The sequence below is a fragment of the Neofelis nebulosa genome, chromosome 1, assembly GCF_028018385.1.
Source record: "Neofelis nebulosa isolate mNeoNeb1 chromosome 1, mNeoNeb1.pri, whole genome shotgun sequence".
Classification (NCBI taxonomy): Eukaryota; Metazoa; Chordata; class Mammalia; order Carnivora; family Felidae; genus Neofelis; species Neofelis nebulosa.
In genome coordinates, this window is record NC_080782.1 from 9,820,671 (window position 1) to 9,844,455 (window position 23,785).

The window sequence follows — 23,785 nt, forward strand, 5'->3', positions numbered from 1 at the left end:
CAGGGTAATTCTATTGGTGGGGCTGAGAGAAACTGTAAGGCAGTGGTGAAAATGGATGTGTGCAGCAAGAAGTAGCCTTAATTTTCACCTAAGTGGATAGAATTAAATTCCTCGTGTGATATATTATTTGTATTCTTTTTTTGGAGAAGATGGCTGATACAGAATTTGATTAAATGGTAAACAGTATTGAGGAGCACCTGGGTGGCTCAGTCGGTTAGTTGACCGACTCTTGATTTCATCTCAGGTCATGATCCCAGGGTCCTGGGATCGGGCCCCATGTTGGGCTCTGTGCTGGGTGTGGAGCCTACTTAAGACTTTCTCTCTCCCTCTGCCCTTGCCTGCTCCCCCCTAAAAGGAATTGTATCAAAAAACTACTCAGAACAACAAAAAAAGAACTCTGACAATGTGTTCTACTGGTGAATTTGTTATTTTTTTAAAAAGATTTTATTTCTTTAAGTAATCTCTACACCCAATTTGGAGCTCGAATTTACAACCACAAGGTCAAGAGTCACATGCTTTACTGAGTCAGCCAGGAGCCCTTCTACAGGGGAATTCTGAAATGGGTGATATGAATGTTATTTCCAACTGCCCACTGTGTGGTCTTTTAGAGCTGAGGCAATTTCTGGATCTCAGATTGCTCATCTGTGACATTAGGACTCTGAACCAGATTGTCTGTAAGGTTCTCTTTGGCTCCAAAAGTCTAAAGTGCAATTTCACTATTTCCTTATTTTTAATTTTAATGGAATACATGATTGACCACATGGAGTGGCTTACAACACGTTCTTTGGTAGCAAAGAAAACATTAAGTGTCTTTCTCTGCATTGCTATGATACCTTTTACAGGAGAGGATGGACAGAAGAGTATATGGTAGAAAGAAACATACCGTGTACTCAATCAAGGTGAGTGGTATTTTTAACAATTCAACTCTTCTGTTATGCCGTTGCCATCTGATTGTCTCTATGAATGAATGCACGTTATATATTGATGTATCATATTTAAAGCTCCCATGTATTCACTGTTTTCCCTTGACCAATTTAATGGTATTCTTAAAAAACACCTTATTGAAGTATATATGATATACGTTAAACTACACTACTTTAAGTGTACAATTTGATAAGGTTTGGGCAAGTTCACTGTCTTGATTATGGTGATGGTTTCACAGCTGTAAACATATCTCAAAACTGGATCTCCTCTATCCTGACTTGATTCAGGATTCTTTCTACTATAACAATCTGTCTTATTGGTTCAGCCAGTATACTTAATCTTGTAGGGTTTATTAAGAAAAATACTCAGTGTAACAAATTGACACAGGGAACGTAATACTCAGTGGACAAATCAGGGTTATCCACTTAAATTATTATATTTTTTATTCATTATTTGATTTATCCAACTTGACTTGTTCTTTCATTATGAGCCAGGAACTTTGCGGAGCATTAGAGATATTACCATGCTATTAATATGCTGGATGATAAAAAGTTGTAGTCTCTAAGACTTAATTGGAGATACAGTTAAGGAAGCAAGAGAGTGGGGATGTGATGTGAGAGAAACACAGGACGCTCTGGGGACAATGTGAAGGTCCGTATGCAATCTCATGCATGAAGGAAGACTTCCGGGAGGACATGGTATCTGGAACCAAGTAGGATTTTTCCAAGGAACGAAGGAGTATGTGAGAGTGTTCCAGTAAGAAGAAACTGAATTTGCAAAGTCCCGCATAGGAGACAGAATTATGGAACTTGCGAGTAGCTTAACACAGTGCCCTGAGAGTTAAGGACATGGAGAGTTATCAGGACATGGAATATGCAGGCCCTGGTGGATTTTGTTAAAACACCAAATCCACTGGTCTGGAAATGGTGGAATTCAGATTTGGTTACAATAAAAGTCAAGTGGTCATTTGGAGAACTGTGGCTTGAATTTCAGTGATATGATTTTAGCCTAAATTAGATCAATGAAATTGCGAAGCAAACAAGTTTGAGAAGTAATTATGAGATACACATAGCAGGACTTCAAACAGAGAAGGTAGACGCTGATGAAAACAACAGTCAAGGCTACTTCCCAGGTTTGTGGTATGAACAAAGTGTTTGAACAGAATCACGATGTTGCTCACAGAATTAAGGCTTGTGGGGAAGAGGAAGGTTTGGTTTGTTTGATCTGTAGTGTACTCAAATTGGTGTACTTATGATTGGTGGATAATTAGATGCTTGGGTTTAAAGCTCAGTAAAGAGATCAGAGCTGGACTGACAATTTTTAAAATTGAGATATAATAGACATAAAACATTGAGTAAGTTTAAGGTGTACAAGGTTTTGATTTGATATTTACATATCGCAAGATGATTACTACCTTAGCATTAGAGAACACCTTTATGACATCAATAATTATCATTTCTTTTTTTCTGGTGAGAACCATGAAGACCTAGTCTCTTAGTGACTCTGAAGTTTATATTATTATTGATTATAATCACCAAGCTGTGCCTCGATCTCCAGACTTATTTATCTAGTAGTTACAAATTTGTACTCTTTTTAAGTTACGTGATTTTTAAAAAGTTTATTTATTTATTTTGAGAGAGCGGGGGGCAGGGGGAGAGAACACAAACAGGAGCAGTGACAGGAGGAGAGAGAGCCAAGCAGACTGTACTGTCGATGTGGAGCCCAGTGCGGGGCTTGAACTCACCAACTGTGAGATCATGACCTGAGCCGAAATCCAGGGTCGATCGCTTAAGTGACTGAGCCATCCATGCGCCCACAAGTTTGTACTCATCTCCCCAGTTCCCCTACCCCTGCCTCCTGGTTACCACCATTGCACTCTCTGTTTCTGAGTTTGGCTTTTTTAGATCCCACGGATAAGTGATAATCATTGCAGTCTGTGATTGAAGCCTTAAGGATAAGTTAAGTGCAGTGTAAAACCTCCTATAGTTAACACATTTTTTCTTTCATACCTGGCTCTGAGTTTTCCAAATTCCACCTACTACATAAATATTATTATTCAGAAATATCTAGTTTGACTTCCTTACACTTTAAAACTTTCCAATCTTTTTTAAAAATTTTTTTTTAACATTTTATTTATTTTTGAGACAGAGCATGAACGGGGGAGGGCCAGAGAGAGAGGGAGACACAGAATCTGAAACAGGCTCCAGGCTCTGAGCTGTCAGCACAGAGCCCGACGCGGGGCTCGAACTCACCGACCGCGAGATCATGACCTGAGCCGATGTCGGCCGCTTCACCGACTGAGCCACCCAGGCGCCCCTAAACTTTCCAATCTTAAAAAACTTTGCCAAGGCCCTTGAATCTCTGCCCTTTTCCTTTAGGAAAAAGAAGATGCATTATGATTTATTTAAAAAACAAAAGACTAATGCAGGGAGTTAATCAAATTAATACTGAAGTTCCCATACAGTACAAAGTAAATGTGACTTTTATAGTCTGTGAAATAGAAAGCATGATTCAAATGAACTCTTTTTAGCTATGCGTGGTGACATTTACGTATAAGATAAACAGATTTTTCCTCACCTTTGTTTCTAGATAGTAATATTTTAAGAGAAGGATTATTAATCTTCAAATAATACTACAGATAATGAAATAGCTTTATAAATCATGGATATTGATCTGAATAAGTCCTTCATCCAAGAGATTGAAAAGAAAAAATAGGATAAAGGAGCAGAACAATGCTAATGTTTTAGTTTTCATTTTTAGAAATGGCAAAGCCAGGCAATCAAATGAGGAAGATACATTTTCAATCATTTTTGTGAGCCTAAATATAACTTTACAAGAAAATTGGATTCTGGATGGCAGTATAAAAAAATGGGATATTGATATAAGTGTTTACGCTCTTACGAAGAAAGTACTTTTATTATGACACTTGATTATTTTTATGTGAACGTAAAACCCCGATGTAGTGATAACTGTTTTTCACGAAATAATGTGACAAAAATATTTCCATAAAAAAGAATACATGATTTTTAACCTAGTTTAGATACCGGTTTATATTGATTCTTTTATCTGTTATTCTATATAAAATATTTAAATACAATTTTGATCTTTGCTGCATGTGCTCCCTATTCTAAGGTAAGGGGATAGTTTTCTTTTTAAAATTCTGCAGTGTTTTGTGTCAGTTATTTTGAGCAATAAATCACCCCCCAATTTAGGGGCTCCAAACATAAAAAGTTAGTATCACACATGTGCCTACTTTGGTTTGACTGTTTTATGATTGGGCTGGGCTTGTCATGAGTCTGTGGCTGGATTCGTAGGAGCTCACTGGTCTGGGAGTACCTAGGCTGGGCCTACTTCTCTTTGCTCAGTTCCATGTGGTTCCTCAGGCCCTAGAAGGTTAGCCCAGGCTTATTTCTCATTACAGGCAGGGGTCCAAGAGAGACAGCAGAAAAGAACACTAAGGGCTAAGGCAGGTCACAGGGTCATTCTAAAGTCAGGTTGCACAGGGTGAGAGGGCATGGGTAGGGATAAAGAACAGGGGTCACTGTTTTGACATCAGTTGAACACATACTGTATGCTCTATTTATTTATTTGATAACAAGTTGTTCAAGAATTGAGAAGACGTTTTTTAAAAAGACAGCTATTTTGGGGAATGATGAAGACCTGAACCATTATTTTAATATTTTCATTATTTTTGGTTATTATGGTCGGCTGTAAATTATACAATGACTTTGAAATTTTTTATAGGGAGACATAAAGACAAAAGAAAGAAATACATCGTTATTTTCTAAATGCTATGTGAAATGCACTGTGGCAATCATGGATGAAGAAACATCTAGGCTTTTCTGTGGGAGTCAGGGAATGTTTCCTATAGAAAGGAAGGTTTGATCTTCTGTTGACCAGATGAGCAGGGGTTCATCACATAGAAGGGGAAGGGCAGGGTGTTCCAGGCCAGGGAGGCATGAAGAACATGTTACGTACAGGGACCAACAACGAGTCAGTGTAGCAGGCAGTCAGGAGGAGAAGGCTGAGGTTGAAGTTGGAAAGTTCGTGGAGGCCAGATGGTGGGGAGGACTTTGGAGGCCCACTCAGGAATATGGACTTAGTTTGTGAGAATTATTAAAATCTGTGGATCTCTAAGACAATCAGACTCTGCTTTTGAAGGTCTTGTTACTTGTATCTACATTCAGAAAGCATGTCTTTCCTGATGATCCACGATGCTTTTCCTTTCTCCAAAGGATTTGCTAATTTGACTAGGGACTCTACGAAAGCGATTGGGCCACCTTCCACCTTTTTTCCTTTTCTTTTTCATAATCCTTAAAAAAGACAAAAAGTCAAGGGAGTATACTTGTTCTATACATATTTTCAGAGTGTTTACTTTGGAAATCACAACATACCTCCTCATTGATTTGTAAAATAAATTACCTCACTGGATTTAGACTGGTAAACCAGTCATCTCTTTTCTACCCTAAATCTACTTTACTTTGCTAAGCTTAGCAGAGAAGCTGACAAGTGCTTCCCTATCTATACTCCCTTTGTAGTATATAATCTGTAGCCAAATGAAATTGCACCTATTTTTACCACTTTTTTAAAGCATGTAACTCTTTTAACAGCATAATAGGAGTGGAGTTTTGACCCAAGAAACCTAATCTATATGGTATGATGGGTGAATCTTTCTGACTCTGCAAGGATTCGGGCTAGAAACCTTAGAGTCTAGGCTAATTAGGTTATATTAAGTGTTGAGGGTCTTTTAGATATAAAGCCAGAGTGGATGTGATGGCCTGCTGAAACATTGGAGATAAGCAAAGGCAAAGCTCATCAAGTTTGTGTTTGGCGAGAATTAGGAGAGTTCATTAGACGATCCAGTGAGAAGTAGAAATTGAAAGAAAGGATGGCTTCGGTTTCTAACTTTCTAGTTCCAGATGCATGCACCTTGGACGAGCATGTTTTCTAGTTTCGCGAGTATTCGTAAGATCATCTATCTGCACAAAAGAAACTTCTGTACATATATCAGCATCAATGTCTTTCTGTTCTTGCAGTTCAATACCTAATACATGACAGCTTTTGAAGCTTCCGAGTTAAATCCACCATTTGAAAAGTTTTTTTCTGAAACGTTTCTCAAAAGTATTTCCAAGTTGGGTTTTTTAAAAAAATATTCTTGGGGCGCCTGGGTGGCTCAGTCGGTTAAGCGTCCAACTTCAGCTCAGGTCACGATCTCGCGGTCCGTGGGTTCGAGCCCCGCGTCGGGCTCTGGGCTGATGGCTCGGAGCCTGGAGCCTGTTTCCGATTCTGTGTCTCCCTCTCTCTCTGCCCCTCCCCCGTTCATGCTCTGTCTCTCTCTGTCTCAAAAATAAATAAACGTTTAAAAAAAAATTAAAAAAAAATATTCTGTGGTAACTAGGTTAGTACTTTTGGGGTTGACTTCCTTCAAGGCACTCTGTTTTCTGGTTCTTGATATGATCTTTGGTTACAAAGGGCACCTCCTCCATCAGGTTCTGAAATATTAATAAGGAACACTGTCTAGCTGGTGAAGCACCAACCACCACTAGGCAAGTGTTTGATAGCATGCTTCCTGCTCAATTTTCCATTCTGTAAATGTGTACTGGCTTTAAAGGTCAAGAATGGTACCACAGGGATTTTTTATTGCATTATTCTGATTTCTCAGCTATGAATCACTTTCTTTCCAAAGCTATAGAAGCAGAGGCTCTAGAATAAATTTAGTCATTACCCTTTATGATATTACCTCCACTTTGCCTGTCTGGCAAAATGCCTGCTATTGGCTGACATCGGGAAAGAGCTCTTCCGTTCTGCCTTAGAAGAGTGGGAAGGAGACAATCAAATAAAATAAACAAAATACAATGGGTTTCAAAGTACTCTTTTCTATTTTCTATTATTTGCCAATGACCAGTTTTCTAGAACACTGATCATACCTGCTTAAAAAAGTCAAATCAGAACTCCTACACAATTTAACGTTAATTAATCAATCAATTTATTTATTAATAGCTATAGCATTGAAATATTTATTTACTTATTCAGGATAAATAATTTCTTTGCTTCTAAGAAAGTTGTATTTTATCATAGGAAATGTGTAATCCTAACTTAAAAACACAGAAACACACATTTGTGTATATGCCTGTGTATAATATAGTTATTCAAACTACTGGCATTTGTGATGGGCATTGAAGAGGGCACCTGTTGGGATGAGCACTGGGCGTTGTATGGAAGTCAATTTGACAATAAATGTCATATTAAAAAAACCAAACTACTGTCGTTATTTATGTGATTTTAAAGACAGTAAGATAGATAGCCATTTTAATTTTTGCATTTTTAAAGTTTATTTATTTTGAGAGAGAGAGAGAGAGAGAGAGAGAGAGAGAGAGAGAAGAGAGAAAATGAGTGGGGGAGGAGCAGAAAAAGAGGGAGAGACAGAATCCCAAGCAAGCTCTGCACTGTCATTCCAGAGCCTGATGCAGGGCTGGAACTCATGAGCCCGTGAGATCATGACCTGAGCCAGTACCAAGTCTAACTGACTGAGCCACCTAGGCGTCCCAACTTTTGCATTTTTTATCCCCAAGATGCATTTGTTTCTTTTTCTTAATGTACTCATCACAAATTTAACATCCCATATAAACTCTGGACCTTTGAGGGGCACCTTTGAGAGTTGTGGCTCAGGTCATGATCTCACAGTTCACAGGTTCCAACCTCGCGTTAGGCTCTGCGCTGACAGCGCAGAACCTGCTTGGGATTTCTCTCTCCCTCCCTCCCTCTCTCTCTCTCTCTCTCTCTCTCTTTCTCTATAAATAAATAATTAAACATTAAAAAATATAAATAAATTAAAAAATCTGGACTTTGCCTTTTTTCAAACTAGTCTATTCACAATTTTGTCCAAGTTACTTTCATGGTTAAATTTATAAGTCCCTAATATCTTGGAGTCCCTTTTGTGCACAGCCATATTACTCCCCCATCATATCATATCTATATCTGTATTTGTTTCTATATAACAAACTTTACAGTCCTTTTCCATATTCCAGTAACATCTTAATTTAATGTGATCTGTCATGGACATGTGGTGCTCCTGTCTGCCATGATCTCTTTCCCTTTGTGTTTTGTGTCTATGGTGCTATCCCCTTACTGAAATACCCCTTCCCCACATCATGTACTCCTGGTAGGAGAATCAGTGTCAATGCTCGCTGCACCTTGACCATGGGATAGGCACCTAATCCAAGTCAGCCCAATGATGTGCACACAGAAATATGAAATGAACTCTGAGAAACCAAATGATAGGAGGCAACAGCTCAGTTCAATCTCACAGTTTTAGGTAGTTTAATTATTAGGAGATTCCATTTCACTTTTGATTCAATTTTAATGCATTTTTATTCAGTTTCACTTTTAATTCAAAGGTGCCTCTGTGATTCATGGTTTGGAGAGACTGTGATGCAGTAGAGGTGGGGATGTGGATTCATCTATCTCACATACAGGCTTCTTCTCTGTTGACTTCTCCTAGGGTTGTATTTTGGGAAGGGAAAAATGAAAACAATGGACTCTACTTATATGGTGTGATTGAACATTCCTTCTTGTTGGTTTTGTTCTGAACCATCGTTATCCTACAGGAGAAGTCTTAAGTCAGGACTTTGAATGAAGGAGAACAAGTCTAACACAGCACCTTGCCCTGTCTCTTATCTGCCCATGGAGGGAAATAGGAGCAAAGGGGAGGGAGCTTTAAACACCCTGCAAGCTCTGCCTCCTCACATAGGGAGTCCCTATCTTCCTCTTTATCATAATCCTCTTTATAAAGAGTCGGGTCTCCTGGTTCTCAAATATCTATGCATTGTTGTATTTGATATTTTCCGTGACCCTGCAAATTAAAACAAGTAATATATGGGATAAAATACATTTAAAGAAGAAGAGTGTACTGATCAGTGGGCATTAAAATAAGAAATTTTAAGATCTAAAACATAGTGAAAGCAAAATCCCTGGGAGGAAAGCAAGTGCCAGAACTAACTTTCACTCAGAGGGTTTCTGCCACACTCCAGAAACCTTGAATTCTGACGTTATGGTCAATTGTACCATATATGGCAGTGATAACATTTAGAGTTTGCTTAATATAGTGAAGCAAATAAGGTGAATAAGAAGCACGGTGATCTGGATCTCTGGACATCTAGAACGATCTAGAAAATTAAAGGAATGAAGAAGCTAAAACTTCAGAATCACACACACACACACACACACACACACACAGAGAGAGACAAATCTTAGCCTAGATACATCCCAGAGAAACTGTAGAGGAGCAAAGCCAAAGAGAAGATGTTAAGCTGGTGGATAAGTTTGGAGATGTGGTCATTTTCAGAGTATGGATAGACTAAAAGCCTCTCAATAGCAACAGGGAAGGTAGAACATAATAGAATTACATCTATATTGAATTAGTGAAAAAAAATATCTGTTTATCTAGAATTCTATTCCCGATAAAAGATCTTTTAGGAAAGAAGGAAGGTAAGGACATTTTTAGATAACAGAATAGAATTTACCACTAACTACCCTCCCCAGACAGGAGGGAAAATGGATAGTTTCCAATAAAAAGGAGGAAGGGTAAACAAAGACATTTCTAAAATACAGAGTAAGACTCAGCTAACATTGATTGAATAGAAGCAAGAGCAAAAGTGATGGATAAAGCCATAATTTGATTTAAATTACATTTTAATAATATGTGCATTAAATAGGTGGAGAAAATATAAAGAAATATAGCATATGATACCCCAAAAAGTAAAGGAGAAACAGCAAGGTTGAACAACAGTCGATTGATACAGAGGTTGGCAGAGGTGAGGAGGGTGAGGTGGGGTTTTTATCTCTGGTCCTGCTTGAAATGACAAGTATCAACAGCCCCTGGACTGCTGTCAGGTGCCACACTAGCTGATCCTTTGACATTAGAATATGGACCAATTAATGCCTTAGAACTCAGCTTCTAATCCTCCATTGTCAATACCAGGAAATCAGGAATAACATGCACTTCCATTCTTCAAAATTAATTAGGAAGGGACAGAGTTCACCTGGGAACATTGTTTTGTGTGCGTGTGTGGGGTGGGGCATTAGTATTAATACAGGTGGATCTTATGTGAAGCTAGGGCTGTGAGCCACTCTTTATTAGTTGCAACTTCCATATGTTCTTTGGTAAAAATATAGAGACTTTTTTTAATTGAAAAGCATTTCATATTGTGATGATGTAGCAGATCAGGGTATTCTATATTCTACAGAACACATCTTACAAATTTTATTCTTGTATACACGTCAAATATCCTGTAACATAGACCATCAAGACTTGCTTCAGGATGTTTCAATATTATTTTCCTTAAAATAAAGGAATACTGGCCTCCTCAGCATTTGTTTTTATCTTAGGTGTTACTATTTTTAAATGCGGATTCTTCAAGTGTCAGCAAAAATGTATTGGGCCAAAGAGAATAAGAAAGATCATTTTCCACAAAAATTCTAGACTTTAAACATAATGTTGTTTTCGTAGGAAATTTTCTAATTATCATTTAATGAATATACAATAATACATTTAGTAAAATGAACTTACTAAAACGCCCTTCCATATTTATTTGTTTTTGTAGACAGGTGACATTAATTGATTAGATAATGAAAAGCTACCTTATAATTTAAGGGTCTAATCAAAGTAATTAGAGTTCTGAGTGATTCAATTATTTGATTTGATTAATTTGATGCGTTATAATGTTTTTATTTAGAGAAATCAAAGTTTGTGTGAAACTGAGCGAGATGAAGGATATCAAAAAGTAAAGTCTAGCTTTCAGGGACATGAAACACTAGAATATCTTACATCTGGATATTACAATAGAATTTTCCAAACTGGCTAGTATGTTGAATAATACAAAGACTGAGGACTGTTTGTGGGTGATCTTTTGATTAGATTAATTTCTTCTTTATGAACCGTGTTTCTCTTGTACAGTTGCCAACTTTCTTGCTTGTCTTTATAAATAATAATTGTTTTTGTTTTTTGATCATGTTCAGTGTGAGATGGTTAATTTTAAATTTAAGAAACATCTCATCATATGTTGTTTGCCTTAGCTTAGTGCTCATTCATTTTAAGCTCCTGATTTTCTGACTTGTATCTGTCATGTTGCTCTCTTTGATAACATTAACAACATCCTTTTAAAAACTCTTAACTTCACAATTTATTGGCATCCCCACAGAGCCTTGATTTATTTACTTATTTCCGGTATCCAGGCCCTGACATCTTTGCATCTGCTTTGACTATGTGTGTCAATAAAACGACAAAAACAACAACACAAAGTACTTGGTTACAATGAAAATCAATTAAGTTTTGGTCTAACTATATAAACTACTATGCTTTCATTAAAGATAAGCAGTACATGGCACAAAAATAGACACATAGTTCAAAGGAACAGAATAGAGTCAAGAGGTAAATCCATGCTTTTATGGCCAATTAATCGATGATAAAGGAGGCAAACAACAAATGCTGTTGGGAAAACTGGACAACTACGTGCAAAAGAATGAACTGGATCACTTTTTGTCACCATTCACAAAAAATAAACTAAAAATAGATTAAAGACCTAAATGGGAGACCCGAATCCACAAAAATGGGAGGAGATATTTGCAAATGATATAACCCATAAAGGGTTAATATCCAAAATATATAAATAAATTCTACAAGTCAACATAAAAAAAAAAACACATAAGCCACTTAAAAATGGGTAGAAGACATGAAAAGACATTTTTCCAAAGAAGACACAGAGATGACAAACATACATGAAAAGATGTTCAACATCACTCATCATCAGGGAAATGCGAATCAAAACCACAATGAGATATTACCTCACACCTGTTATAATGGCTAAAAAAAAAAAAAACACAAGAAATAAGTGGGTTGGGTGAAGATATGGAGGAAAAGAAACCCCCATGCACTGTTGGGAATACAGTTTGGTGCAACCACTGTGGAAAACAGTAGGCAGTTTCCTCAAAAAGTTAAAAACAGAACTACCTATGATCTAGTAATTCCACTACTGGGGATTTACACAAAGAGAAACAAAATACTAATTTGAAAAGATACATGCACCCTTATGTTTATTGCAGTGTTATTTATAATAGCCAAGGTATGGAAGCAACCCAAGTGTACATCCATAGAAGAATGGGTGAAGAAGATGTGATCTATCTATGTATATATCTATGTCTCTCTCTCTCTCTACCTCTCCCTCTCTCTCTCAGAATATTACTCAGCCATAAAAAAAATGAGATCTTGCCATTTGCAAAGAACATGGATGGATGTAGAGGGTATAATGCTAGATGAAGTAAGTCAGTCAAAGGTAAATGCCGTATGATTTCACGCATACATGAAATTTAAGAAACAAAACAAAGAAAAAGAGAGACAAAAAACAAACAGACTCTTAAATATGGAGAACTAGTGGTTACTGGATGGGAGGTGCATATGGAGAATGGGTTAAATGGGTGAATGCGATTAAGAGTACCCTTATCATGATGAGCACTGAATAATGTATAGAATTGTTGAATCACTGTATCATACGCCTGAAACTAATGTCACACTATATGTTAATTACACTCGGATAACAAAAAAAGATAGGTAGTACATAGAATTTTTCTTCCTCGAAATAATTTGTATCTGATTGAGTTCTGTTAATTCTGTTAACCGGTGTATTTTGTTACCTTATAAAAATGGTTCTATTATTGCATTTGTTTATTATTAGAAAGGTCTTTAAGTACTTTACCCATTAAGAATCTGTAAAAACTACTCAGCTTGCATTAAATGGCAGCTAAACCTTTATATTCCCCAAGTGATCTTGAACACAGCATCAACAAGGCAGACAGAAATGACTCTGCGAGTACACGGAATGAGACAAAGAGGTCATTTCATAACCACAGAGATGCCCAAATATCTCCTTCTTCTGTCTGACATGAATGATGTTTGTTTTGTTACCAATGACCTTGCTAGCCTCACTTTATTCCTTCAGCATCCGGGACAAATATTAGTAAAAATTATGATAGTAATAATAACATATTAACCATGATACTACTTTAATGTTATATGTTATAATATGCATAATATATTCTATAATAGTGACATATTTTATGTAGTGTACATCATTTATAGAAAATACACATTAAAATATATAATGAATATATAATTTTATTTATAGAATCATACATACATTTATGGCATATGTATGTGTAGTAATATATCAATTCTACGACACATAACTGATTGCATCATTATTTGTGTTATTATTAGTGTAACCCTGCTTCTCCTTTTGAAAACTTTAGTCCAGGACTGGCTCCTGCTTCCTTAAACCACTTTCCATAGAATTATCTAGCATAGGCCCAAATTTATTACAAATGCCTTTTTTTTTGAAGATTTTTTAAAGTAATCTCTATACCCAACATGGGGCTCAAACCCACAACCCTGAGATCAAGATTTGCAAGCTCCATCAACTGAGCCAGGCAGACAACCCTCTATGAATGCGTTTCTCAGTCCCTCTTACTGAGATGCTCCAATTTCCACTGGATTGTGTTCAACCTTGCCGAAGCTAAATAAATAAACCTGACTTTGTTTATGTGTTCACTTATGGTTTTTACTACAGGCATAATATAATTCAGCCAATCAGAGTCTGAAGATGAGCGTTGTCTTGAGCATTTTTTTCCTACTGTGGAACCTTGGGCAAGCACTTACTGGAAACACTGTGATCTTAGAGTCCCCATCTGTTATGTGAAAATACAATGGCAACTATTTCATTTGTGTTGTTTTGAGTATCAAATGTGAAGACAATTTTTGGGGTGCCTGGGTGACTCAATCAGTTGAGTGTCTGACTCTTGATTTTAGCTTAGGTCATAATCCTGTGGTTCCTGGGTTTGAGCCCCATGTTGGGCTATGCACTGACAATGTGGAGCCTGCTTGGGATTCTCTTTTGCTCTCTGTCTTCTCTCTCTCTCTCTCTCTCTCTCTCTCTCTCAAAATAAATAAATAAGGCAAACTTAAAAGAACAAATGAGGAAATAACTTTTAAATGAAATATAAAATCCTATTCAAATTTTGTTGCTCATGCTGTCATATTCCATTATCCTGTTAGTTAGGCAAAGTTCCCTTCCTGTTCGCCCATTGCCCGCTGAGCTCTGGCCCCTGACACTAGCTTTCTCTGATAGAAAATACTACCTTCTGTCTCCGATAGAAAAGAGTATCTTCTGCACTGCCACCTAGGGATAAGTCTGATTGCATTTTAATATCAATGCCGTATTAATTAAAGAGGCAGTGCTCCAAAATAAATTGCTGTGGTTTCTAGATATACCCCTATGATTTCTGTGGTTGATGTTTTTTTGGTTGACACAGTGACCCTGATTTCAAATGGTTTATATAAAGCAGAGTACCACCAGCAAGTTCTCTAATAAGTTTTATGTTTCTTGAATACAGTTTTATTCTGAACTAAATGAAGTACTCAGACATATTAGACTTCTAGAGTAATGGCTCTTAAGCAAAAGCAGGATTCCATTTTAGACATAATAAATAAAAATTCCATGGCTAGAACCCAATAATCTGCTTGTTTTAGAAATACCCCAGCTTCCTAAGCATGCTAAAGGGATAGATTTTGATTGAAGGTGTGGATAGCTATGGTTTTGACAAATTTTATCTGCAGCTTGGATTCTAAAAAGTTTTACCTGTGGCATAAAAATCTTACCTTTCAAATCACAGAAGGAAAACATAAATCTATGAATTAAAACCATTAACAAATATCCTAAACATTTAGTTTAGAATTTCCAAAAATACCATAGTATTTCAAGGGAAACAAGGTCATGAGGAAATGTGAAACATTTACTTACTCCAGAAAAAAAGTGATGTAAAATTATTCAGGTGTAAGTTATGACATTGGTAGTAGGTTGATTACAAAAATGGTCCAAATTCTCTAACACTCTTTGCCTGGCATGTACTTTGTACATTTTGTACATTTTTTGCTCCCCCCCAGAATGTTACAAAAATCTTTTAGTTGTAATGGTTATCATGTATGGTAGATTGATTGCAAAAGTTCTCCAATTCTCTAATTTACCCTCAATTCTGAACTAAGGTATCAAGAGGCTTTTCACGTGTCTGTTGCCTCTGGGATCTCTGCCAAACAATGAGAAGCGATGGGATGAGAGCCCATACTCAGGAGAAGGTGGGGTCATCCTCGCCTACCCATTACCCAGCTGACCTGCACCTGCCTACGAGTACATGCATAAATTCACCAAAGATCCATAGATGTACCCCAATGTGCACCCCTGCCATCTGACCTACAGACCCCTAACTATGCTTATGTTTGTATGCCACTGAGTTTTCAGGGGGTTTATTACACAGCAATAGCTAATTAATACGTCTATATTAAAACTTAGAAGTAATTTCATATATAATGAAAATAGCTCATTGGAACAACAGTTGGTATTAAAGTTTAAAGTCTGGCTCCTATGCAACATAAATCTTAGTGTATAAATAAAGTAATATTGTTTGACCTTCAGAGAAGAAAAGTAAGTAAGTAAATAAATAAATAGCCGAGGATGAGTTTTTCTTAGACATTCTCAATCAGCCCTACTATGGTCTATCCAGTTTTAAAATTGTTTTCATTAACACGGAATTGGAATCAGAAAGCTTTTTCTGTAATGGGCCATATGGGAAATATTTTAGGTTTCTGGGCTTGCAGTCCTTATCACAACTACTCAAGCCTGCCATTGTATCACAAAAGCAGTCATAGGCAAACATTAGTGAATGGGTATGGATGTGTTCCCATAAAAATTAATTTACCAAAACAAGAGCAGGCCTGACATTGGAGTTAATCCCTTTTTTACTGCTTATAGTTAAGAAACCTACGTGTAGTAAAATTTTTGAGACCATCTGAAGACTTGGAAGATAATACAGTACCTAGGGAATCACTGTGTGTGAAACCTAGAATTTAAATATTCTTGGTGCATTGGGAAGCATGTTTTCTAGATTTTTCCTGAGTACATTTTTGTTTTATTTTTCTCTCTTTAACATTTTACTTTATCTTAAATCCAGTGTACTATTGTAATTGCAAAATACATTTATTATTTAGCAGACAGAGGAATAGTTATTTGCCAATACTTTTCAGGGCTCGTGCATGAGCTAATTTAACCACAAGCAAAGTAGCTTTTTATAAATATTATTTGTTCATCCTGTAATCACCCGAATGAGTTATTTTCATGGATATTGCCATTTCAGCATTACATATTGACCTAAATGTTAATCTTTCATCATACTTAAAATATTTAAAAATATATGCTGTGACAGAAGATTAGAGCATGTAAATATTTTCTATTACATGTCAATTACTATATTTTCTCATTTGAAAATATTGTCATCATTAAGAAAATAGTAGAGAAAAATTAATATATTTTCCTTCCCCCCAGCCATTTGGACACTATTAGCATATATTGTAATTCAGAAAACATATTTCTAAAAACTTTGCATTCTGAGATACACTAAGTCACAAGTAACAAGAGTTTTCTGAAAGTCTGAATAACAGCAGCATCCTGAAAGCTGTGCATTTTGAAATATACCATGATATGTTTCCTTTTTTTCATTTTTTCAAATGTTAATTTATTTTTGAAGGAGAGAGAGTCAGAGCATGAGCAGAGGAGGGGCAGAGAGAGAGGGAGGCACAGAATCTGAAGCAGGCTCCAGGCTCCGAACTGTCAGCAAAGAGCCCGATGCTGGTCTCGAACTCACCAACCGTGAGATCACGACTTGACTAGAAGTCAGAGGCTCAACCAACTGAGTCACCCAGGCACCCCTCCAAAACAGTTTGCTTTTTAATGAAACCAGTATTACCCAGTCAAAAATTTCAATTACCATACAATAATCTGAATTAAGATAATTTGCCTTCCTTTTCTATTCTGGAAGCTCATGGTTCTTTAAATTGGACTCACTCCTATATCTTATTGTAAGTAGAAATTTAACTTATTGTTACTACTTTTTTTCTTATAGAAAACTTGGAGATCCCACCAAGATCAGCCACACGTAATTCACCCACTAGATATGACTTAATACCCTTTGGGTGTGGTAACACAGAGGTATGTGCTCTCCACCGACTCCCAGAAATTAATATGCAGAATTTAAGCTGCATTGAGCCAGGGTGATACCTGGCTTGATAAAGCAGTTTGTTAATTGTCTTACCTTCCCTCTTTTGTTGGCTTGCAACCTTGGTGGTTCTCAGGAGGAATCTGCAACTGCCCAGTACACAGAGGGCAAGGAGAGAGGGAAGACAGAGGCAGGCCACCCTAGATGGGTAGGTAGGCAAGTTTAACAAGCAAGGGGATCTATATACAAGGCTTGTGTCCTTCCGCTGCAAGGCAAGTAGGTCCCCGCACCGGCCAGATAGAATTTTCAAAGTTTATATAGAAGCTTTTAAAAATATGTTTTAATGTTTACTTATTTTTGAGAGAGAGAGAGAGAGAGAGAGAGAGAGAGAGAGAGAGAGAGAGAATGGGGGAGAAGCAGAGAAGGGGGAGACACAGAATCTGAAGCAGGCTCCAGGCTCTGAGCTGTCAGCACAAAGCCTGACCAAGGGCGAACTCACAAACTGTGAGATCGTGACCTGAGCAAAGTCGGACGCTTAACCGACTGAGCCACCCAGGTGCCCCTGTGTAGAAGCTTTAGCAGAGTTCAGTCACACGTTGCACGTTGGGAAAGGTCACTGAAACCACACAACCAGGGGATGACCCTTGGGCTGGACCCCGGCACCGGGAGGCTTCTCCCCCCAACCCCCCATCTTTGGAACTTAGTTCCGGCTTGCCTTTCCTGCTCTCAGAGGCTGCTCCAAGGACACAGCCTCGAGACAGCCTTGTGATGCTGAGAACACCTGCTTGGTATATGTGACCGCACCCAGTTAAGGCCTTTCTACAAGCTCTTAAGGTTTGGAGGGCAGGTGTGGGGAACCACTCCTCTTGCTGCCCTCCCCCCCCACCCCCCCAAGCCTTATTTGTAAGTTTCCTTTGCTGATTAAAATTGCCACCGACCAGCCTGGAGGCCCTGCCTCTCTCTTCCGGTCTCTCCCTGCCCTCCAGCTATGGGAGATTTCACACAGAAAGCTCCCGAGAGAGTTTGGAACCTGCACCAGACGGTCTCCACCCCGCACTGCTCTCTCAAGGCTGCATCCTGGAAAAGGGCTCCCACCGTGGGAAGAGCCAGCAAGCGTGCATTCCAAGGACAAGGAGGGGGTGAGGAAGCCCCGTTGCCCAGGCCCAGCTGGTGGGTCAGCGGGTGGTCACGACCCTCAGATGACTTCCTCTAACAGGTGTCCCTCCTCCACCCTCTGTCCCTGTTTCCTTCACCTCCCAAATAAACTGCTTGATCCTCTATGTTCATCGGCCTTTGGAGGAACTCAGTGACCAGGCAAGATCGGTAAGTGTTTTCTCCCTCTGACAGCCGTTTTACAAACAGTGATTGTGTTACTCTGAGATATCAAAAAATATATAGAATTTCCACCATTTTGGATTGCTTTAAATTTTTTGTAACGTTTATTCATTTTTGAAAGAGAGAGAGAGAGAGTGCGTGAGTGGGGGAGGAGCAGAGAGAGAGGGAGACACAGAATCTGAAGCAGGCTCCGGGCTCTGGGCTGTCAGCACAGAGCCCGATGCGGGGCTCGAACTCACAGACCGTGAGATCATGACCTGAGCTGAAGTCGGTGGCTTAACTGACTGAGCCACCCAGGTGCCCCCATTTTGTATTGTTTTAAATCGATTAAGTTTTGATTGTTTGGATATTTTCTAAGGGAGGTTAAGGCCTATAAAGAGAGAAAATCAAAGTAGTCACAAAGCAATGTTTTGCGTATTTTTCTTGTCTCTAAAAACATAGTATATTATAAATAAAGTGATAAATTCTGTGTGGTATACGAGTTACTCATAATATGCTTAAAGTTGGTATGCTTCAAGCTACTGTTATGTTTTATTACATGTGTATGTATTTTAAGAATGTGCATATGTATATTGTCATTATTAATCAAAGTAACTGATAAATAAGGGAAAGGAATAAAACCTTCGGGAGAAAATTGTTCTTAAACACAGCAAATATCAGTGTTCTGATATTTGTCCAGAAAACAGAGGTTCTCAGCAGAACACTCTCATGTCCTGAGAAACTGTTGACTTATTGTGCTTTTGATATTAACTTTATCATGTTCTTGAATTGTTTTGAACAAAAGTTCTGACTTCCATGAAAAATCAAATCTATAATAATTGGGGGTTTGTTTAATTTGAAGAATATTGTCTAACATATTAATTGTATGGACAAGACAGCAATGGTTTCTTGTCCTGAGGTTCCTCTGACTTATACTCATCTATTGATATAATAATAAGTCTTCTCTGATAGCCTTTTTGATTTGGCTTTCTAAAATCAGGTCCCAAATTAAAAGTGGCTGTGAGGTAACACCAAAGTCTCACTCTAGTAATTTGTAACCATGAGGGAAGGTATGCATGAGTAAGGAGGGACAGTGAATTCAGCAGGTCTGGAAAACATTGATATTTTCCATATTTTTCATGAGCTCAATAAGGCAATGAGAAGTAATATTTAAAATGTTTATTTATTTTTTTGAGAGAGAGGGTGGGGAGAGGCTGACAGAGAGGGAGAAAGAATCCCAAGCAGGCTTTGAGCTGTCAGTGTGGAGCCCTACTTGGTGCTTGATCCCATGAACCATGAGATCACGACCTGAGCCAGTTCAAGAGTCGGGGCTTACCAACTAAGCCACCCAGGCACCTGAGAAGTATTTTTATCAAGACCATCATTTTATTTTTATTTTATTTTATTTTATTTTATTTTATTTTATTTTATTTTATTTTTATTTTATTATTTTATTTTATTTTTAAATATTTATTTATTATTTATTTTTTTAATGTTTATTTTGAGAGAGAGAAAGAGAGAGAGCACATGCATGGGAGCGAGTGGGAAAGGGGCAGAGAGAAATAGAGGGAGAGAGAGAATCCCAAGCAGGCTCCACACTGTCAGCACAGAGCCCGATTTGGGGCTTGAACTCACATGACAAGAGATCATGACCTGAGCTGAAATCAAGAGTGAGATGCTCAACCGACTGAGCCACCCAGGTGCCCCAAGACCATAATTTTAACATAAATATATATATCCTGTATATTATGTTTACAGCTAATATATAAAAATATTCTGATAAGTCATGTGAAAACTCTAGCACAGTATTTGTTAACAAACTTATTTTTAAGAAAAGTTTGTTTCTAGGAATAAAATATACTTGTCATTGTTGAAAATCTTAACATATGCTTCGTAGGATAGGTTCGAAAGTCTGGAAGGTATGCAAATACCCTCACTGGTTGTAATGTCGTCTTACCCTCAGAGTAAGCGTTAACTGACTCCATGTGGTACAGTTATATTTTATGCCCCACTAAGGAATTCTATCTTCCTCCATTCTGATCTTATATTGTCTCTCAATAGGGTGTCAGCATTATTCTCCTGTTATTCCTTAAGCTCCTGCTACAAGTTACGGAGCAAATATTAAACCTCCCGGGAGACACGATAAATAAGACCAGTTTCTCCGAATGTTGGCAGTAAGGGTTGTAGCAAGCACTCTGGACAATTGATACCCGAAGTAGGGCCAGCGCCAGATGGCACTGCTTCTGGAGCGGACACCCCACATATGGGGACTGAGTCAGGGTTATTGCTGCAGCAGAGGATTTCAGGAGGTGAGCTGCTGACTCCAGATCAGAAGAAGAATTAGTTACATAGGTCTGGATGGAACTGGAGGAAAGTTGAATGGTAGTTATTTGCTTCGGAATGGTGTTGATATTGTTTAATGTTCTACTTTGTGGTGAGACTGTGTGAAACCTTTCTTTTTTATCTAACTATCAATTGAAAAGTACTTTACTTGTGGAGCACCTAGGGTCGCTCAGTGGGTTAAGTGTCTGACTTCAGCTCAGGGCATGACCTCATGGTTTGTGAGTTCGAGTCCCCCCCCCCCCCCCCCACCTTGGGATTCTCTCTCTCTCTCTCTCTCTCTCTCTGTCCCTCCCCCACTCGTGCTTTCTCTCTCTCTGTCTTAGAATAAATAAATTACATTAAAAATAATAAAAGGACTTATTAGAGAGCTTCAACTTTCAAGCAGTGGCTTCGAAATGATCTCTCGGGAGTCATGAAAAAAAATACAACCAAATAGAATAACAGTTAAGAAAATTTTAAATTCAAATCCAAGAACAAAATAGACTAGTTTCATAGAAGAAATAAAGAAGTTAATGCATACTAGAGAGGAAGTGGTTACAGAGCTCCCCCATAAAATGTTCTATGAACCCCCTCCAAACAAGTTCCGAGCCCAGAAAAGCTCATGGAGCAAATCTAGCAAAGAGAAAATAATTATAACGCAACATCAATTGACCCAGAGTAAAGACTTAGGAAGGCAAATATCAAAATATCATTTATGAAACTAGAATAACTTGGATTCTTAATCCCAACAAAAATTGCACTGAACGGCAAAGCTACATGCTGACCTTAATTGAATGTTAATTCAGAAGTCTTGTCTAAAACACTAGCAAACAGGATTCAGCAGTTCATTCAAAATAGAAGACATCAGGACCAGATGGAAACTACTCCAAGGGTAAAAATGTGGTTTCAACATTAGGAAACGTAAAAGTGCAGTTTACCTTATTGATAGAGCCTAAGGAGGAAAATACAGGATCATCCCCACTGATGCGGAAAAGACAGGAAGCAAAATCCAACAGCCTTTGTGATTAAAACAAAAAATAAACAAACAAAAACCCCTAAAAACCACAGCTTAATAGTAGAGAAAATCACAGATCCTTCCTTACTACAAAGTATATGTACAGAGGCCAAAAGGTGAGAATGAATTTGTGCTTAGGAAATAATAGGTAGTTAACATCAGAGTTTAGGGTGTGCATATGAAGAAATGAGGTTGGTTAAGTAGTCAGGGGAAAAGGGTTTGCATGAAATGTTGAGAACATTTTCTTTTATCTTTTTTTTTTGAAGTTGATTTATTTTTGAGACAGAGAGAGAGCAAGCTAGAGTGCATGAACAGGGGAGGGCAGAGAGAGAGGGAGAGAGGGAATCCCAAGCAGGCTCCATGCTGTCAGAGCAGAACCGGACATGGGGCTCCATCTCACAAACCGTGAGATCATGACCTGAGCCAAAACCAAGAGTTGGACGCTCAACTGACTAAGCCACCCAGGCACTCCTATTTTATCTTGATAGCAGGAAGCCATAAAGGGTGGTCAGCAGGGAATCTGAATGATCAGTTTGGGATTTTGTGAAGATCACTGTGCTTATGAGTATACTAGTAAGGATCCATAGGCAAGGAGGGAGGGAGGCTGGTGCAGTAATGTAAATCTGGAGTAGGGATCTGTAGACAATGTTGTGTGGATAGAATCCCTGAGCACAGAGTAGGACCTTGATAAATGCAATACTCAATTCACAGACATAAAAAATAACCCAAATAATACCCACTGGTCTTATGTGATTTTAAAATCTTTAAAGATCTCACAATAACTTGGGGTCAATGTTGTTGGTTACAAAAAGTATTTTATAATTACAGATTAATAGAAAATTAAGTAATAGGGGTTTACTTCATGACTTGTATCTATTCTATTGGGGTCTTAGATGTGGTTTTCTTTTTTGTGGACATTGTTTTCTTGTTTTTAAAAGAATATTTAAACTTTTGTTTTTGTGTAATTTAAATAGGTGCATAAACAACATAGGAAATAAACCCGTTTAATAAAGTTTATAGAGAGGCACCTGGGTGGCTCAGTCGTTTGAGCATCCGACTTCGGCTCAGGTCATGATCTCGCGGTCGGTGAGTTCGAGCCCCGTGTTGGGCTCTGTGCTGACAGCTCAGAGCCTGGAGCCTGTTTCAGATTCTGTGTCTCCCTCTCTCTCTGCCCCTTCCCCGCTCATGCTCTGCCTCTCTCTTTGTCAAAAATAAATAAACATTAAAAAAAAATTAAAAAAAAAACAAAGCTTATTGCACTTTCGTATGCAAAAAATAAGATTTATAATATGTGAAAAAAACTTTTCAGGGGTGCAGACTGTGTGACAGGATTTTTCTCTAGCATCTGTACAGTGTTATTTTCTACATCCTGTATTTCATGACATGAAAGAAAGGAATCATATATACAGCTTTGTAGATTTACATTTTAAAGCTATCCTTACAAGAGTTAGCATTTTTTCACTGTCTATTATTACATTCTCTAATTTTTCTTTCTTTATGAACAATGTGCATAATTCAGCCTCACCTTTCTAATCTCAGTGGTTTCTGTGTCATCAAAATATTTAAAGAATGCTGTTAGAGATAAATATAAGGAAGTATGCTATGAATTATTAAATGATGGAATATATATTAGAATTTTATGTGCGAAACCATTGGATTTATAGAAGTGAAACAGCTTTGAAAGATGTAGAAACATTGTCTAGGCACAGAGTAAGTGAATTCCAATCTTTTACTTCATATACTGTAGGAAAGTCCCCCCAACCCCACCCAAGTAAGGGAAGGTTTATTTTTTTTTATTTTTTATTTAAAAAAAAATTTTTTTTTTCAACATTTTTTATTTATTTTTGGGACAGAGAGAGACAGAGCATGAACGGGGGAGGGGCAGAGAGAGAGGGAGACACAGAATCGGAAACAGGCTCCAGGCTCCGAGCCATCAGCCCAGAGCCTGACGCGGGGCTCGAACTCACGGACCGCGAGATCGTGACCTGGCTGAAGTCGGACGCTTAACCGACTGCGCCACCCAGGCGCCCCGGGAAGGTTTATTTTTTTTTATTTATTTTTTTTTTAATTTATTTTTGGGACAGAGAGAGACAGAGAATGAACGGGGGAGGGGCA

The 23,785-nt window shown here is 38.0% G+C and overlaps 1 long non-coding RNA gene across 1 annotated transcript; it reads left to right on the top strand.

The window, feature by feature from the left end:
- The first annotated feature begins 839 nt into the window (after window positions 1-839).
- LOC131508671 (uncharacterized) lies at window positions 840-17,215 on the top strand. The gene is made up of 3 exons (XR_009260094.1): window positions 840-899; window positions 16,927-17,012; window positions 17,156-17,215. It is a non-coding gene; the product is annotated as an uncharacterized LOC131508671 (long non-coding RNA).
- Window positions 17,216-23,785: the final 6,570 nt, after the last annotated feature.